General features: G+C 40.5%; 1 protein-coding gene across 4 annotated transcripts in view; it reads right to left on the bottom strand.

Moving 5' to 3' along the window:
- The window catches only part of LOC106971588 (collagen alpha-4(VI) chain-like), a 123546-nt gene extending 109074 nt beyond the window's left edge, over positions 1-14472 (bottom strand). For all 4 annotated transcript variants that reach the window (XM_053221467.1, XM_027061871.2, XM_027061870.2 and 1 more), the window contains exon 1: positions 14348-14472. The gene's annotated coding sequence lies outside the window, so the exon portion shown is untranslated. The remainder of the gene's footprint in view (positions 1-14347) is intronic.
- Positions 14473-15660: the final 1188 nt, after the last annotated feature.

Below are 15660 nucleotides of genomic sequence, written 5' to 3' on the forward strand. Positions count from 1 at the left end.
CTTCACCTATACCTGGCACAGAGAAATCACTCTTTCAGTGCTTGTTAAGTGAAATAAGTCTCCTTGGATGCCCACAATGTGAAAGTGACAAAGTATGGCCCCCAACTTGAGACTCAGAATCCGTAGAAGCAGAGGAACACTAACACTCTGTAGTGCGCGTTCGTAAGGAAGTTATTTTGTTTTGTACGTTTTCATTTATATTTTTTATTTAACTTATTTAATTTTCACTCTCAATCACTGCTTTGTAAGTCACTATGCTAATATCTCTACGTTCCTCACCTCAAGCCTGGGAAAGGCCCTGCTTATCTTGTTCATGGAAATGGAGACACTGGGCCCCACAAAGGTTAAGTTGCATATTCCAGCCCCCTGGCCATGGACTGTTAGGTTCTATACCAGGTAACCCGACCCTGGGTGCAGTGCATGGCAGGAACTCAAACCCTTCAATGAAAATCGCTAAGCCCAGACTGTCACTCAACAACCCTCCCCCCCCCCCCCCACCGCCTCCGCCCAGGGCCCAACTGATGTAAGATGAAGAGCGATTTGCCATGGGGTAAAAATGTGAGCTCAAGCCCTAAGTGTTAGCATCCACCAATTTGTCTTCAAAGACAACGGTTTTATGTACAAAACACTGTATTAGATGCTCCAGATAATAGAATTACAAACCTGCTTTCACGTTTAGAGAACTGAACAATTTGGGGAGAGAAATGTTACACACCGGAAACATGAAGAAATTTAGGAAAGTTTAAACACATACTTTAAATATATCAAAGAGTTTCAGATAGAATCTCATTGGGCCTACATCACTTTGCAGTCTTGGGCCCTTTAAGTGGGACAGTGTGTAAAAATTATATCATGATGCCCAGAAATCCCAGCTACCCAGCAACTGAGGTCCTCTTTCCAGAAAGTGGAAGTGGAGCCATTCTGCTTCCCAGAGGACATATTTCTACTATTCATGCTTAATTTACTCCTTAGAAAGGATTCAAGGATGTGAGACAAACACATCTATTTTATTATCTTATGCTAACAGAAAACAACGGGAGAAGCCTTGAACTCAAAAGAAGCCGGAAACCTTGATTCTCCTGTCATCTTGACCATTTCCTTTGTGGACTTGAGCTATCCACTTCACCTTTGAAGGTTTATGTGCCGACTCTCAAGAGCTTGGTGCTGATTTGGAACACCTACTACATTTCCCATGATATTACAAACACTCCCCAGGGTATTGGTCCGGTAATTTTCCAATAAGCACAAGTGATATAATTGGACTTCCCTGTTCCTCAGTTTCTACATCAACCTCCCACTAATGCCTCCTCAAGGAGACTAAGTAATTTGAGGGAAGGCACTTTCAGACTGTAAATATCCTCTTCCCCAACAAACGTTCATCTCACGGCAAACAAATGAATGCATGATCATAAAGAATAGACTCTTCTGATGGATTAAGGACAGTGTAAGAGTAAAGAGCTTCAGAGTCTGAAAGTGCCAGGAAGAATGATCCAAAATAAATCGGATGCATGGGAGAGAAGTTAAGATGGCCGAGGAGTCAGGAGGCCCTAGGCTTGCCTCATCCCTCCAACACAGCTAGGTAAATATCGAATCATTTTGAAACCCAAGAAATCCATCCAAGGACTGAGAGAGCAAAAATGTACAACTAGAGGTGAAAAAACTGCCACCTCACAGAAGGTAGGGGCTGCAGAGAGTTGATTTGGGGGAGAGAAGAGCTGTGGGTGCTGCGATGGGGAAGGAGCCCTAATTGGGCAGAGAGTGCGAGAGTGAGAGAGAAAGGAGAGAGGTAGAAAGAGTGAAAGCATGTGCAGGGAATTGCACAAGAAAAATCCTTCCCCAGAACCATGGACTGGGAAAGGGAGAGGGGCTGAATACCGCCAAGTTCTTCGAAAGAGCGAAGCACAGAGCTTGAAGTTTTGGAGGTCTGTGCCGTTGCCTGGGTCACACGTGGTGGGCTTAGCAGTGCTGCAGGGGGGAAAGAGGGCAGACACCCAGGAGCAGGCAGTGTGTTCTGAGGAGACCCCGGGTCACACAGAGAGGAACAAGTCCCTTGCTTGGGTACATTTTGGAGAGGTGGCATAGCCCCTATGGGGGGCAAAAGACTCCGTGGGCACCAATGAGCTGCCCCATTCGCTGGAATAGGAAGAGAGTCACTGGCTGAGGGCAGTGAGCCATGATGCCAGCTTTCTGCTGCACTTTATCATAAACTCTGAAGTTCACGCAACTGAATTCTGGGGAAAGCCAGCACCCACCACAGCGCAGCGAGACCCTCCCCCAGAGGATCAGCATGGGTCAGCACTGAGCAGATGGCTAAAATGTGCAGTTCTGAAACCCAGCCACGTGCCTGAGATAAAACACAGGAGTGCTGTGCCACCTGGCAGTGGGCAGCTCAGATGCAGGCAGAGTAAAGGTGGGGATCTGGCAGAAGCAGGGACACAAGAGAGGTGATTGCTTGCTCTTCTTGTGAGGGCTTCCAGAAGAGTGACAGGTGTGAGATCCCCACTCCGGGGACAAGAGAGTGGGGCCATGCCTCTCACCAGTCAGCACTAACCAACTTCAGTGGGTAAAACAGCGCCACCAAGTGGAGACTGGAGCCACATACACAAGTCTCCTACCACCTCCCCTCTGCGCCCTGCAGGTGCCTCACCTCTAGAGCAAGTCTACCTGAGAATCAGCAAAGCAGGCCCCACCCCCAGAAGACTAGCACAAAACCCTCACATGCACCAAGTCTACTGATCATAGGGTACTATAAAGCTTCAGCTCTAGGGAAATATTGTTATTTTTTTCCTTACAAAAAGAAAAGGCAATTTATTTTATATGGAACATACCTCAACATCATAAGGCAATATATGAAAGACCCACAGCTAATATCATTCTCAATGGGGAAAAAACTGAGAGCCTTTCTCCTACAGGCAGGAACAAAACAGCGATGGCCACTCTCACCATTACTATTTAACATAGTACTGGAAGTCATAGCTTCAGCAATCAGACAACAACAACAACAAAAAATAAAAGGCATCCAAATCAGCAAGGAAGAAGTCAAACTTTCACTATTTGCAGATGACATGATACTCCATGTAGAAAACCTGAAAGACTCCAGCAAAAAATTGCTAGAATTAATACATGAATTCAGCAAAGTTGCAGGATATAAAATCAATGTACAAAAATCAGTTGCATCTCTATACACCGATAATGAAGCAACAGAAAAAAAAATCAAGGGTTCAATCCTATTTACAACTGTACCAAAAAGAGTAAGATACCCAGCAATAAACCTAACCAAAGAGGTAAGTAATCTGTACTCTGAAAACTATAGAACACTTATGAAAGAAACTGAAGAGGACACAAAACAATGGAAAAACATTCCATGCTCATGGATTGAAAGAACAAACATTGTTAAAATGTCTATACTACCCAAAGCAATCTCTACATTTAATGCAATCCCTATCAAAACACCACCATTTTTCACAGAGCTAGAACAAACAACCCTAACATTTGTATGGAACCTCAAAGACTCTAAATAGCCAAAGGAATCCTGACAAAGAAAAGCAGAGCTGGAATCATCATGATTCTGGACTTCAGGCTATATTACAAAGCTGTAGTCATCAAGACGGTATGATACTGGCACAAAAACAGACACATAGATCAAGGGAACAAAATAGAAAATCCAGAAATGGCCCCATACTATATGGTCAACTAATCTCAACAAAGTAGGAAAGAACATCCAATCAAAAAACAGACAGCCTATTCAACAACTAGTATTGGGAAAACTGGACAGCAACATGTTAGAATGAAACTGGACCACTTTCTTACCCCATACACAAAAATAAATTCAAAATGGATAAAAGACTTAAATGTGAGACAGGAAATCATCAAAATCCTAGAGGAGAACGCAGGCCACAACCTCTTTGACCTTGACCAGAGCAACTTCTTACTAGACACATCACCGGAGGCAAGGAAAACAAAAGCAAAAATAAACTATTGGGACTTAAAGATAAATAGCTTCTGCACAGTAAAGGAAACAATCAGCAAATCTAAAAGGGAGTCTATGGAATGGGAGAAGATATTTGCAAATGACATATATGAAGTGTTAGTATCCAAAACCTATAAAGAACTTATCAAACTCAACATCCAAAAAACAAATAATCCAGTGAAGAAATGTACAGAAGGCATACATAGAAACTTTTCCAAAGAAGACATCCAGATGGCTAATAGACACATGAAAAGATGCTCAACATCACTCACCATCAGGGAAATACAAATCAAAACCACGATAAGATACCATCTCACACTTGTCTTGTTGGCTAAAATTAACACAAGAAACAACAGGTGTTGGTGAGGATGTGGAGAAAGGGGAAGCCTCTACCACTGTTGTGGGAATGCAAACTGGTGCAGCCACTCTAGAGAATAGTATGGAGGTTCCTCAAAAAGTTAAATTTAGAACTACCCTATGATCCAGCAATTGCACTACTAGGTATTTACCCAAAGGATACAAACATACAGATTCGAAGTGGTAGAGATACCCCGCCGTTTATAGAAGCATTCTCAACAATAGCCAAACTATGGAAAGAGCCCAAATATCCATCAACTGATGAATGGAAAAAGATGTGGGGTGTGTGTGTGCGTGTGTGTGTGTGTGTGTGCACGCGCGCGCACACACACACTCCATTTCACAATGGAATATTACTCAGCCATCAAAAAGAATGAAGTCTTGGGGCATCTGGGCAGTTCAGTCAGTTAAGTACTGGACTCTTGATCTCAGCTCAGGTCATGATCTCACAATTAATGAGATGGAGCCCCACATTGGGTCTGTGCTGACAGCACAGAGTCTGCTTGGGATTCTCTCTCCCCTTCTCTGTGCCCCTTCCCCACTCATGCTCTCTCTTTCTCTCTCCAAAATAAGTAAACATTAAAAGATTAAGAAAAAAAAAAGAATGAAATCTTGCCATTTGCAATGACATGGATGGAGCTAAAGTGTATTATGCTAAGGAAAGTTAATCGGTCAGAGAAAGACAAGTACCCCATGATTTCACCCATTTGTAAAATTTAAGAAACAAAACAGATGAACGTAGGGGAAGGTGGAAAAGAGAGAGAGAGAAACAAACCATAAAAGACTGTTAACAATAGAAAAAAATTGAAGGTTGATGAAGGGAGGTGGGTAGGGGATGGACTAAATGAGTAATGGGTATTAAGGAGGGCACTTGTGTTTAATAGGGGGTGTTATAGTAAGTGATGAATCACTAGATTCTACACTTGAAAACAATATTACACTGTATGTTATCTAACTAGAATTGAAATAAAAATTTGAAAAGAAAAAAATAAGATAAAAAGGCATTGCTCATACATACACAAAACAAAAAAGAAAATAAATTCAGATATTATGATTATTGCTATTGTTACAATAAAATACAATACTGTAATTTTTAACTCTTAATGAAATTAGAGGAAGTAGAAAACCTTCAAGTAGGGTACCTACATTTTCATATTCTGCTATGTCCTAATTATTAGTATTAATGCAATTAATCACAAAAAATGAGAAGTATTTTTAGTTAGTTGTAAATAAAGTACCAGAGCTGTTTATGGAAATACAATGGGAAAGTCAGAAGTTTCTAAACATTTGCAGCTGTGCATATTTGTATTTACATTAATGAAGAGAAAAATGTCTGTAGCTTAAGGACTTAATACCTGTATTATATATACTATTTCCTGACGATGTTTCTATCTAATTAAGCTGCTGGAGGGGTTTTGCATTGAACATGTAGGGTCCGTTGTGAAGGCAAAAACAAAAAACAAAAAGACAAAAAACCAAAAATAAACCCAAAGCGACTAAGTGGCATGCAATTGGGTAGGTCTAGCATAGAATGATACTGATTCTTTCTGAAAATAATTCTAATGGGTGTGGAGAAGAGAGATACTTCTCACAAAGTATGCTGAAAGAAGTTAAATAGTTAGTCAACTAGAACAATCTATTTTTTATGTTTATTTATTTTATTTTGAAAGAAAGAGTGAGTGGGGCCCCTGGGTGGCTCAGTCGGTTAAGCGTCCGACTTCAACTCAGGTCACGATCCCGCGGTCCATGAGTTCGAGTCCCGTGTCGGGCTCTCAGCTGATGGCTCAGAGCCTGGAGCCTGCTTCGGATTCTGTGTCTCCCTCTCTCTCTCTGCCCCTCCCCCGTTCATGCTCTGTCTCTGTCTCAAAAATAAATAAACGTTAAAAAAATTTTTTTAAAAAATAAAAAAGAAAGAAAGAGTGAGCAAGGAGGAGGGGCAGAGAGAGAGGGAGAGAGAAAGAATCCCTAGCGGGCTCCACACTGTCAGCATGTGGAACCTGATGCAGGCCTCAAACTCAAGAACCTGTGAGATCATGACTTAAGCTGAAACCAAGAGTCAGACAATTCACTGACTGAGCCACTCAGGTGACCCTAGAACAATCTATTTTTTTTTTTAAGATTAATCCATTCAATTAAAATTACCTTGCAACCAACCACTATAGTAATAATTGATTCAGGGAAGAATCACCAAATGAAGCTAAAACCATCGGGTAGAAGCATGTTGGGGAACAAGGTTTTAACACAAGTTTCAAAATATCTCCTAACAAATACCTTCTAGGTTATAAAGGGTAAAAAAGTATGTTTACAAAAGAGGAACATGGTGGACATGATTTAACCAACAATGTTGGGATAAACCACCATCACATACTTCCTGAACTGATGTATGAGAAAACTCTACATCACTTATATGGTAGTTCTCCTCCAAATCCAAGACTTAAATCTGATAAACAGTCAAACCAAAACTTGGAGATGGTCTAAGAAACAACTGGCTTGTGCTGCTCAAATATATTTATTTTTATTTATTTTTTTGTTTTGTTTTGTTTTGTTTTAGAGAGAAAGAGAGGAAGCATGAGTGGGAGAGAGAGAGGGACGGAGGGAGAGAGAATTTTAACCAGGCTCCCCACTCAACACAGAGCCCGATGTGGGGCTCCATACCATGACCCTGGGATCATGACCAGAGCCAAAATCAAGAGTGGGATGCTCCATCCACTCAGTCACCCAGGCGCCCCCAAAATAGTAATGTCATGAAAAACAAAGAAAAGCTGAGAAACCAACTGAGGTTAAAACAGTCTAAAGAGACATGAAAACTAAAAGCAATGCATGATCATGGATTGGGGGGAAAAAACGGCTATAAAGGACATAAAGTGAGATAATAGGTAAAAATTAAACATGGACCGAATATAATAATTCTGTATCAGTGTTACATTTCCTGAGTTTGATCATTGTGTTGTAGTCATGTAAGAGAATGCCCTTGTTATTAAGAAATATACATAATATGAAGCACAGGGTCTTGGGGTCACCAACTTACTCTCAAATGTTCAGCAGAATTATAATAATTCATAAAGAAACAACATATGGTGAGAATCTTATAACTTTTTCATTGAGTGTTTATTGTTTACCACATAATATGTCAGGCGAATTAAAGAAATAGTTCTTTTCCTGGGAGGACTTGGAACCCTAGGGGAGAGGAAGAAATGGATGAATTGTAATATTGTGGGATGAGCAAAATTATATCGAAATCTGTACAAGGTGTTGAGGAACACAGTGGGTGAGCATCCCTCTGCACTTGGTAAAGGCTTCAAAGAGCAGATGATGCTGGAGTTGAGACTTAAAGAAGGAGTAGAAATGTACAAGTGAGCAAGTGGAGAAAGGGAATTCCAGACATGGAACAGCATGAGCAAGGACTCAGAAGAGGTATTGGACACCCCAGGTAGAGCTCATCCAAGGCCTTGCGAGCTAAGGTTTTTGACCACAGGAGACCTGGTTAAGCCTTCTTGGAGCTCATACCCCCTTGCTGCACAGGCTCTGAGGGCATGCATCTAATAGAAACCTTTGGCTTTCTGAAATGCATGAACTCAGAAGGTGGGATATAAGAGGGGATCCGGGTAGAATTTCTCGGTTTTCATCCATAAACTGCCTTAACTTCATTTAATTAAACCAGCAGTGTTTTATATACAAGTCTCCCTCAAGGTTTCTATTCTTCCTCTATGGGTCCCTCAAAAATGAAATGAAAAGATGCCATCTCTAACGTTCTATGCCACTGGTTCTTAACCTGAGCATTGAGTCAGAATCACCCAGAGGACCTGTTAAAACCCAGCTTCCTGGACCCCATCTCCAGAGTTTCTGATGTAATAAGTCTGAGTGCTGAGAATTTGCATGCTGAGTGGAATCAAGGGACCACACTTTGAAGACCATTCTTCCATGCATTTAGCATGCAGTGGTTCCCAACCAGGCAGATGTCTGCTCCATTGACTTTCAACAGCATCTCTAGCTCCACAGGGAAGAAAACAAGCGTCTCTTATCAACTACGTGGGGAAAGGGAAGAAACGATCAATTTAAAATGTTTTCTTTATATATACATGACTGAGAGGTAAGCAGAAGCTTCAAAATATTTAGATGAAAGATTCAATGCAAATGTGAAAAATTAATTTAACGCATTTTTCAATTTGCCTTCTAATTATACTCTATTCCCAGAAATAATGAAGAGCTATGTCCTTTCTTTTTTTTCCAAATTTTTCTGGTCATTTAAACAGGATTCTTTCAGGCAGTGTATACTTGGCTTTCTTACAAGATAGTCTTAGAGTATACCACATCTGGGCAAGAGGAAGCTCCAGGAGGCAAACAATTGGGGGACGTGAACAGATTCTTCCGTACACATCACATTAGAATTCACACGGCATGTTTAACAGTTAAGAAAAACTAAAGGTTAGCCTTAACCTATTTCATAAACATTAACATTTGCTTCTGTGCCCATTCACAAATCTTATGACGGCTTGGATATATACACAACTTTGTTGTAAAATATTTGAGGGAGGCTGTGTCAAACATTTCAATGACAATTAATGTGTTATTAGGCTCAAAAAAGAAAAAAACCATAACAAGATGCAGAATCTTGGAGCGTTGCTCCAGGGAGGGATAAGGATGACAATGTCAGAGTTCAGCAGGGCCCTGACACTCCCATCAGCTGCAATAATTTCAAGATCAGCACACGATTTGTGAGGTATTTAAAATTTTGGAAGTGAATAGCATCCCAGCTTTGGGGCAGTTTTTCTCTATCTTAGGCCCTTTTCATATCCTGATTCACCTAGTTTCCCAAAGTGCCTGGTTCATACATCACCTACACCATTTGCCGTATGTATTGCCGTCGATCATTTATCTACCCCACTGGGCTGTGAACACACAGAGAGAAGAGTCTCGGCCCAAGAAATCTTTGTAGTGCTGGCTACATTGTTGAAACGAATAAATCTTTCCCTTTTATGATCATTATTTAACGTTTGAACAAACTGCTGAACGATTTAATCCAAGGAAAAAGAATATTCAAACTCTTACAACTGACGTGTAACTTATAAATTCCACCACCTCAGCGTTTCATGAGCTTGGTTTTGCCAGAGAGATGGGGATAACTACCCTGTCTTTCTCAAGTATTTCATTCAGGAAGAATGCCTGCAATCCGCTAAGCAGATCAGGCCCCTCCAAAGACGGTGGGCAGGTCACCACACTCTGCTACTCCCTACTTCCTGTCACCAGGAAATGTAGGAGGAAGAGCAGGTCATGATAGTGAATAAGGGCAAGATGGCCCTCTGCAATTGTCTGGTTTGGCCTCATATACCCTATCCATTATTTATTTCATGTCCTTTAAGAAGGTTGCTTCAGAATCTGTAAAGCAAGCACAGTATGGAGCAATAAAAAATTGCATAGAACTTGACTTTGGATGTTCTGGTTCAAGTTTCAACCCTGCCACGTTCTTGTTATGCAGCTTCTTGGAAGTCTCTTGAACTCACTAAGACTCAGTCCTGGCAGCATAAACTGTGCCTTCACCCAGTTATTGACAGGGTTATTGTGGGCACAGCATAAGCTAATGGGGGGTAGCAAAAACTTTGTAGAAAGCTAGAAAACCTCAGAGGTTACTATCACTTTTGTCAAGCAATAATCTATAAAACAAAAGTCCAAAAATTTAATACTTTGTCGCCTTAGAACCAAGCCTCAGAATTTTTATTCCAAGAGAAATGCATTGCTTGAACCAAAAGAGTCCTGGCTACATTTTCACTTCATTATGTCTAGGAAATAATCACACTATGATGAAAGTGAGATTTTGGATAGTAACAGACATTTGACAGTAGTGAGAGAAGATTCCCTAAATCAGAGATGTGGAATACCAGGTGTGACAGCAAGCTGGTGGTCACCTGGATGAGATAAGCTCTTTGTTTTTTGTTTTTTTTTTTAATGAAATTTATTGTCAAATTGGTTTCCATACAACACCCAGTGCTCATCCCAAAAAATGCCCTCTTCAATACCCATCACCCACCCTCCCCTCCCTCCCACCCCCCATCAACCCTCAGTTTGTTCTCAGTTTTTAAGGGTCTCTTATGTTTGGCTCTCTCCCAATCTAACCTCTTTTTTTTTTCCTGCCCCTCCCCCATGGGTTTCTGTTAAGTTTCTCAGGATCCACATAAGAGTGAAAACATATGGTATCTGTCTTTCTCTGTATGGCTTATTTCACTAAGCTCTTTGAAACCTTATGTTACGAAACCTTAGCTGTCCATGTTCTTTGAGCTTAATCTTTTACTGTTGTTTCCAGGGCTTTAGCTTAAAATAACTTAAGGGCCATTGAACTTCTCTTTGTATCTTTTTTGAGTTTCTGAAGTAGTGTATAATAAAATGTTTAAAGACAAACTGAAAGAATATCCACTAAATGCAGTGACACAAACTTACCTGACCCTCAGAAAGTTTGCGATATTTCTTAGAGATTCCAAGATGCCCTGACTAGGCTACAAATCTTTCTGAAGTTTATAGAATTATAAGTCAGTGTGGTTTTCCAAGTCTATCAGACTTTGATGATTCTGAATGTCATTATTCCTTCCCTTTACCTGGAAGGCTGCATACTACTCCTTGGCCCGGGACACATGTGCATGCATGCGCGCGCGCGCGCGCACACACACACACACACACACACACACACACACACACACACACGGCAGGCTCTATTCACCTTTCAAAACCCAGCTCAGGTGTCACCTTCCTAACTCAAGCTTGATGGCAAATCACTCCCTGTTCTGTTCTTCCTCTGAAGTCTGTACATTTATTTCAATGAATTCTTTGGGATTTGTTAGGACTGTGTCTTTACTATTAATATATGCTCAGCACCTAGAACAGTTCCTTTCTCTGCTCTCTTTTTTCTTTCTCTTTTCCTTCCTTCCTTCTTCCCTCCCTCTGTTCATTTCTCTCAGTTCATGGCAACTGCAACCTTCTCACAGCATGGACCCAAAGCCACGGAGCTATCATTAACTCCTCTCTCACACACACCCCCTACATCCAAGCTGCCAGGAAATCATGCTGGATCAACCTTTAAAGCTGTTTACACAGAAACTGATGCTCTTGTCATTTCTACTAACAGGCTGATTCAAGCCTCTCTTGCTTGATTACTACAGCAACCTCCATGGCTCTCCCTACTTCTAACCTTTCCCTCCGAAGTCTATTCTCAAAATATAACCAGAGAAATCCTTTTAAAACCTAGGTGACCTCTGCTCAGAGCCTTTCAATGGCTTCCTGTTTCATTCAGAGTAAAAAAACAAAATAGACTACAAGCTCCTATATAAACTGGCCCCCAGTTTTCTCCGACTCATTTCTCACCCTGGCACATTAGACTCGGATCACTTTGGCCTACTGGCTGTTCTTCAAATAAGCCAGTTATACTTACTGCCTAGGGTTTTTGTACATACTGTTTATTGTTTCCTCCATCTGGAATGCTCTTCCCCTCCTATCCCCATTTACTCACATATATCCCTATATACCCACACACATCTACACATACCCACATATATCTACATATATCCACAAATATCCACGTATCTCCTAAATATCCACTTACATCCACATATATCCATATATATTCCCACAGGTATCCATATATCTACATACTTTCCCATATGTTCCCATGTAACATTATATATCCCCATATATCCACTCATATCTATACATATCTACACATATATCCACATGGCTGATTCCCTTGCTTCCCTCAGGTCTTTGCTCAGGTATCACCTTCTCAGTGCAGTCCATCTTAGCCATTCTACTTAAAATTGCAACCTACCCTTGTTGTCCCAGCACACCCAAGCCCCCTTACCCTGCTCTGCTTTTCCTCTTTTCCTATCATCTTCTAACAGGCTATGTAATATTCATCATGTTTTTTATCAATTACCTGTAATCATGCCGCACCTTCACCTAGAATAGAAGCACTACGAGGAATCTTGTTTTCCATGACATATCCCCAGTGCCTGACATATAGTAGGTGCTCAAAAAAGATTCGTTGCATAAATTCATTTGTTCAGAAAAAGAATGATTTCCTGTTCTTAAGACAGAATGTTCTAAACAAAGATTTAGAGGCATTCTTGGGAAGATTGGTGCTCCCCAGGCTATTCTTTTTTGGTAAATGGAGGACTCAAAGCCAATTGGGTTCATTTTTATATTTTAATTATAATTCTATTTTCACTTCATTTGTATTAAAAATATAATCAGAACAAATAGCATAAAACTAAACATTTGGCAAATTTGTAGAATAAGTAAAACCAGACCACAGGCGTAGTATTGGAAGGGTCTTGGTTTAAGACCTTTGAGGAATCCAAAATGGAGCCAGTCTGCAACTACGACTGTGCCCAAGGAGGCAGGAGAGAGACGCAGCCAGAGGTGAACCTTTAAAAACTCACAGTCACAAAAATCCACTTATACAGTGAGTTGCTCAAACATAAAGACACAAGATTAGGTTGGAATGTTTGGGCAAAACAATTTCCTATAGGATCTTTTTAAAAGGACTCATGGTGCTTTTATTTCAGACCAAAATATCAGGTAGATAATATTCATTATTTCACTTTCTAGCAGCTCTGTAAGGGACCATATTTACTGTTTCTGCAAAAATGTAGACAGGGCTTCATTGTTCTTGGTCAGTGATGGAATAAATGCATCCACAGCCCTTTCGAGGCCTATTCCTATGAGCCAGAAACTATCAGACAAAATTATGTGATGGCAGACTACTTTTAAAGGCCTGTGGCATGCACACTCTGGGTTGAAATAAAAAGGACCATCCTACATTTGCAATTCCCTGGGCTTATTTCGTAGCCTCTGAAGATCAATACAAAAGAGAACAAAAAGGTGCTAGATTTTTCTCCTGTACTCCTGTGGAATAATTCTCAGTCAATATGTGATTCTTCCACCCCACAGAAGTCATCCTGAATAGTTGTCACCATCACTAAATTCAGTGAATTTAAATGTGTAGGTATCAACCCCAGTGACCAAAAAATTATACATAAAATCTGAACCTGATCAATTTCACATTCACCTTTCTTGAAGTTCTTTATAAAAATAATCATTTTCTTCAGCTCTAGTAAATGATATGCATGCTGATGTCCTTAGGGAGTTTACTGATGTTTCTAATTTAAAATGCATTTAAAAATAAGGTAGAGTAACACATGGCCAGAGGGATAATGTGAAAAAACAACGATATTAAAATGTTCATAGTGAATCTAAGTGGTGAGTATACATGTATTCCCTGTGGATCCTTTAACTTTTGCTGTATGTTTGATATTTTTTATTAAAAATGTAAATAACCATCTCACTTGTTTCTTAAAACTGTGTATGGTGGTCAAATGAAAAGAAACCTAGTAGTGGAGTTACAGGCATCCTGGCAAACTAGATGGAAGAAAACTTTATTTCCAACTCAAAATTGCACCTGGCATTGTTTTGAGAGAGTCATTTTTACCTAAGTTTTATATCTCTACTAAGCCTGTTTATTCCCTGATTCTTTAGTGTTTTCTTCTTCCCTTCGCCTTATGATTCTAATACTAATCTCCATGTTTAAATTCTCCCAAAGATTTGCATCAGTGAAATAATTCATGAGACATCTGTGAGTCCCCATACATTGGTTTCCCCTTTCCACACAGATGGTAAATTCTGGACCCCATCTTAAAACATTTCACATTTTCCTGCTCCATAAAAGTTCAGAGTTACACGTCTCATTCTGCCACAGTTTGAACCTTGAAAGTTACTCTTTCTCTGTGTGTCTAACAGAGATACCTTTTGGGTTTTTTCCTCTGTGTCTTTGTCCCTGTCTCAATTTCTCTCCATCTCTTTACTATGCAAGATCTCTCTTTCAGTCTCTATCACTTTCTCCTCTGTTGGTCTATCATTGAGTCCCTGTCTCTCTCTGCCTGGAAGTGAAAGAGAAGCAGTGTATTTGCAAAAACACATAGAAACAAACTAGAGTTCCCACCTACCCAACTCTCCCAGGGAAAAGGAATTTCCTCCTACCTGGCAAAACCTTTGCAACTTGTTCTTTTAATTCTTCCTTCTTGTCTTCATCCCTTAAGAAGCTGTTTGAGCCTTGGGAATTCCCTAGAGCACAGGAAGCCTCAAGGGTACAAAGACACACCAGCTTTTCCGGTATTTACTACTCTCCTGGGGGAAAGGGAATGGGGGGGGGGGGTGAGGGGAGGAGCAAAAACGATGTTTATGATGACTGATGCATTGCTTGTTCTTATGCGTGCTTTATTGCCATTAAATCAAAAGGATCCTTCACTCTGTAAACACTGATCCTAAAAATGAATACAAAAAGTTCCCAGGGAGAGTATTCTCAAAAAATAGTAATAATAATATTTTTTAAATATATAAATGAAACTAAACTTTTTCAAATTTAATTTGAAATTCCTAGAATAAAAATTAATCCTAATTATCCTTATTTCAATTATTTAGTCTCCACCTGAAGTCTCTAGACTATGAGCCGCTTGAGAGCAGGAACAGGTATAATTCATCTTTGGGTCACTCATATGCCCTGGATATCCCCTAGCAAAGAGTCTTGTACATACGAGGTCTCAAAACAGCAGATATAATGGATGGATGGATAGGTGGATAAATCAATGAACTGAACAATAGCAAACACTCCCTGCATTGATAACAAGGTAAAGCTCTTAGAGCATCTTGGATGCTCTAAACTAGCTCATACCAACCAGATTAGGGATCAGGATGGAGTCAAAGGAAATAGAGAAGTATTTTTGTGTGTGCATATACATGAGTTAAACAATTAAGCTGCTGTAACAAGAGACGTAATAACCAAGATCATTTCCTTCTCGCATAGTTCAGTCCAAGGTGTCTATTCCAGGTCAGCAAGAGGCGTTCCTCCACATAGTCATTCAGGGACCCAGGCTAATATTCAACATGTGGCACCTGAGGTTTCTGCAAGTACCACCAGGGTAGCCAGTGGGGAGGGTGAAAGAGCTAACTCTGCAGACTGCCTCCTAAACAAGTGAGGCAGAGGTTGCTCATAGTTCTTCCACTCACATTCTGCTGGTCAGACCTTAGTCACACAGCCACATCCAGCTGCAGGGATACTTGATTTTATTTCCAGCTAGGCAGCCATGTGCCTTGCTCAACTGTGACCATAAAAGAAGAGAGGGAGAATGGAGGGGGAGGAGGGGGTGGTCAGCGACCATCTCCATCACATTTTGTATACATGTTTTTCACCATTATCTCAAAATCTGAAGACCCATACTTGGAATGCAGTGTTGTTTTGTTTCTGGCATGAGTATTCAAGGAAGTGGGGTCAAATGAAGTTTCTCAAAATAAAT

This window comes from Acinonyx jubatus, chromosome C2, assembly GCF_027475565.1.
Source record: "Acinonyx jubatus isolate Ajub_Pintada_27869175 chromosome C2, VMU_Ajub_asm_v1.0, whole genome shotgun sequence".
Classification (NCBI taxonomy): domain Eukaryota; kingdom Metazoa; phylum Chordata; class Mammalia; order Carnivora; family Felidae; genus Acinonyx; species Acinonyx jubatus.